This window comes from Malurus melanocephalus, unplaced genomic scaffold (genome assembly GCF_030028575.1).
Source record: "Malurus melanocephalus ecotype Western Australia unplaced genomic scaffold, MMel_1.1 scaffold_246, whole genome shotgun sequence".
Taxonomy (NCBI): domain Eukaryota; kingdom Metazoa; phylum Chordata; class Aves; order Passeriformes; family Maluridae; genus Malurus; species Malurus melanocephalus.
The window spans coordinates 1,010,170-1,014,465 of record NW_026623478.1 but is presented as its reverse complement, the minus strand read 5'-3'; positions in this window follow the sequence as shown (position 1 = coordinate 1,014,465).

Sequence of the window (4,296 nt, the reverse complement as noted above, 5' to 3'; positions counted from 1 at the left end):
GTTGTCTCTGTATTTGGTAAAACCTTTGCGATATTTATTTCCCCCCAGCCCTGTCTTCCATTTCTAAAGCACTCACAGGTAGATCAAATACTTGACATCTGAATTGTTTAAACTTTGCCATGAAAAAAAGTTATATTATTATTTGAACAAACACAGTCTGTGACTTGGCAATAAAAATAGGCTATAACTGAGATATATGAATTGCTAAACATCATTTGAATTATGCATACAAACTTTATGGATAAACCTATCAACAGATCATCTCCTTCCTGTCATTTGATGCATATTAATTTTATGCACTACTGCTTCAGCTGCTATTTCAATAAAATMGTTTCTTCTGTTTAATTTATATTAATTCACAACAAAAATATAAGTTCTTGAAAGCTCATATTGTTTTCCCTTCAGTATTGTAACTTGTGTAAAATTAATTTCTTTCAAAATTCAATATAAGAAGATAACGACTATAGTGTTAAAACTTTTGTGATTACATACATAAGCACATATTATTCTATTCCTGTTTTCCTTTATATTGTTTTCTTTTCTTCCAAGTTTTCTAATTTAAAAATCAACAATGGAAAAAAAAATCAGGACCTCCCTTTTAGGTTATGTTCTTAAAATTACTTTTTAAAGAGTTGTAATGATAAAGTTGGAACCAACAGAATTGACTTGAGTCAGGGAACACATAGACACAAATATTTCACTCAGAGTGCCTGTATTTTTTAKGCCTAAAGGAGAATTAAATTGGATAGGTGGAATTCAGATTTATATTAAAAAATATAAATATGTCCTACCCAAACAAAGTCCACCCCCAAACCATGCTCAGACTAGTTTAAAATATCTGCAGTTTCTGAAGTGATATTTCAAGAAACAAGTAATTTTGCTATGCAAAAAAAAAAAAAAAAAAAAAAAAAAAAGGAAAGTCTACTTCTCTCAATACAGTGTAGGATGTGCAGTCCTATTTTTTTAAATATGGGTTTTTCTAAGTGGTTCTGTACCTTCACAGAGTGTAAGAGTAGCCATCCTTAGCAGCATCACTTGGATTGGGAGCTTGGAAAGGGAATTTCCCTTAGAAAGGGAATTTTCCAGTCACTCCCATTTACCATACCTTGGCTCTTGCTGTGGAAAGGCCTTGAAGAGCAGGAGTGGTTTCCTTTCAGATGAAAACTAACCTGGGAGGTGATTCAGCTGCCTGTGGGCATGCACTTCAGGGGACTAGGCAAGAATTAATTCACACTAAAATATCTTTTAGCCTTATAGTGTGAGTAATAGGTCTTCAGTAGAGTGAGGTACTCCTGTGTTTGTCTGCTCCCATGTAGGCTTGGTCTTTGACCTTGCTGTGTCCCACCTGCTGCCACAAGCAGGATTTGTGTCTCTTCTGGAGCCTGGATTCTCTCCTGACACTGGTGGGGAAAACCAAACACAACCAGACCTGCTGTTACCTGGCTGGGTTAATGCTTTGCTAAACCTTTTTTGGAAAAGCCAACATTTAATGTACTCCTTGGTCATGGGGACTATTTCCCTCCCTTGACTCTGATTTTGAGGCTATACCAAGAAAAAGGAAAATTAAAGTTCCTTTTGGTATTTTTTTATGCTTGGGAAGAAAGGTTTTGCCCCTGTACTATGTTTGAATGGCCAGATTTGATAAAGGAGGGTTTACAGGGGTGCCTTCTGTGAGAAGATGCCAAAAGCTTCCTCTGTGTCCGGCAGAGCCAAGGCCAGATGGCTCCAGGATGGATCTTCTGCTGGCCAAACTGGGCCACTTAGAGATGGTGATAACACCTCTGTGATAACAGACTGGAGAAAAAGGGAAAAAGTTATTGTGTGGGTGTAATTGCGGGCAGAGAAGGGCAGGATGAGAACATGTGAGAGGAACTCTGACACCAAGGTCAGTGTGGGAGGGGCAGGAGGTGCTCCAGACACCGGAGCTGAGGTTCCCCTGTGTCGCGATCCGCTTAACCCAAGCGGGAGTCGTGAGGGGTTCGTTATCAGAATCTCAGAGTGCAAAAGAAACAAGGGGGCAAGTATATATATTTTAAATAATCATGAACAATTTTATTGGATTTTTGAGATAGAAGAGGGTGAGAGAGAGAAAGTGAGAGAGAGAGAGAGAGAGAGTGGATTTTATAGCTACCCAACGACTCTGACGAGTCCTTTCAAGGTCAGGATTCCATGGGTTCGCCAGCGTCCGTCGGGGGGGATCCCGTCAGGGTCTTTTCAGAGAGACTTCTCATAGTCCATTTGAAAGCGGGTGGCAGCAGGCCAGGGGGTTGAGAAGTATGGAAACTTGTGAAGTATGGAAAATCGGCTGAGCGGTGGGGAAAGAATGTCCATTGTTTCATGAGGTGTGCAGTATGGGGTTGTGCCGCTCTCTTTCCGTCTCCACATCAGGAGCAGCGCAGCCATCCATGGTTTACACGTTGTACTCACCAGCCTGGGAGCTGGAAACTTGGCAGTCATCCCACCTTGATCTGGCTCGGACTCCTTTGAGCAAAAGTCCCCCTTTCTTCCCCTTGGGGTTCTTTTTTTGGGGGTGTTCAGTCTCAGTCCATGTCAACGATTGTGAGACAGTCAAAGGTCTTCTGTACGGTCTCTTACACCCTGCAGCCCGTGAGGGCACCGGGATGCAGAGATCCACCTGCAGCCATGGAGGAGACCCACACTGGGGGAGAGGGATGCCTGAGTCCAGGGGAGGCCCTGCTGGAACAGGCTCCTGGCAGGGACCTGCACACCCATGGACAGAGGAGCCCATGCTGGAGCAGGATTGATGGCAATGCCTGTGACCCTGTGGGAGATCCATGCTAAAGCCGGCTGTGCCTCAAGGACTGACCCCATGAAGAGTGACCCATATTGGAGCAGTCTGTGGAGAACGATTGCCTGTGAGATTGACTCNCCTTCACAGAGTGTAAGAGTAGCCATCCTTAGCAGCATCACTTGGATTRGGAGCTTGGAAAGGGAATTTCCCTTAGAAAGGGAATTTTCCAGTCACTCCCATTTACCATACCTTGGCTCTTGCTGTGGAAAGGCCTTGAAGAGCAGGAGTGGTTTCCTTTCAGATGAAAACTAACCTGGGAGGTGATTCAGCTGCCTGTGGGCATGCACTTCAGGGGACTAGGCAAGAATTAATTCACACTAAAATATCTTTTAGCCTTATAGTGTGAGTAATAGGTCTTCAGTAGAGTGAGGTACTCCTGTGTTTGTCTGCTCCCATGTAGGCTTGGTCTTTGACCTTGCTGTGTCCCACCTGCTGCCACAAGCAGGATTTGTGTCTCTTCTGGAGCCTGGATTCTCTCCTGACACTGGTGGGGAAAACCAAACACAACCAGACCTGCTGTTAGCTGGCTGGGTTAATGCTTTGCTAAATCTTTTCTGGAAAAGCCAACATTTAATGTACTCATTGGTCATGGGGACTATTTCCCTCCCTTGACTCTGATTTTGAGGCTATACCAAGAAAAAGGAAAATTAAAGTTCCTTTTGGTATTTTTTTATGCTTGGGAAGAAAGGTTTTGCCCCTGTACTATGTTTGAATGGCCAGATTTGATAAAGGAGGGTTTACAGGGGTGCCTTCTGTGAGAAGATGCCAAAAGCTTCCTCTGTGTCCGGCAGAGCCAAGGCCAGATGGCTCCAGGATGGATCTTCTGCTGGCCAAACTGGGCCACTTAGAGATGGTGATAACACCTCTGTGATAACAGACTGGAGAAAAAGGGAAAAAGTTATTGTGTGGGTGTAATTGCGGGCAGAGAAGGGCAGGATGAGAACATGTGAGAGGAACTCTGACACCAAGGTCAGTGTGGGAGGGGCAGGAGGTGCTCCAGACACCGGAGCTGAGGTTCCCCTGTGTCGCGATCCGCTTAACCCAAGCGGGAGTCGTGAGGGGTTCGTTATCAGAATCTCAGAGTGCAAAAGAAACRAGGGGGCAAGTATATATATTTTAAATAATCATGAACAATTTTATTGGATTTTTGAGATAGAAGAGGGTGAGAGAGAGAAAGTGAGAGAGAGAGAGAGAGAGAGTGGATTTTATAGCTACCCAACGACTCTGACGAGTCCTTTCAAGGTCAGGATTCCATGGGTTCGCCAGCGTCCGTCGGGGGGGATCCCGTCAGGGTCTTTTCAGAGAGACTTCTCATAGTCCATTTGAAAGCGGGTGGCAGCAGGCCAGGGGGTTGAGAAGTATGGAAACTTGTGAAGTATGGAAAATCGGCTGAGCGGTGGGGAAAGAATGTCCATTGTTTCATGAGGTGTGCAGTATGGGGTTGTGCCGCTCTCTTTCCGTCTCCACATCAGGAGCAGCGCAGC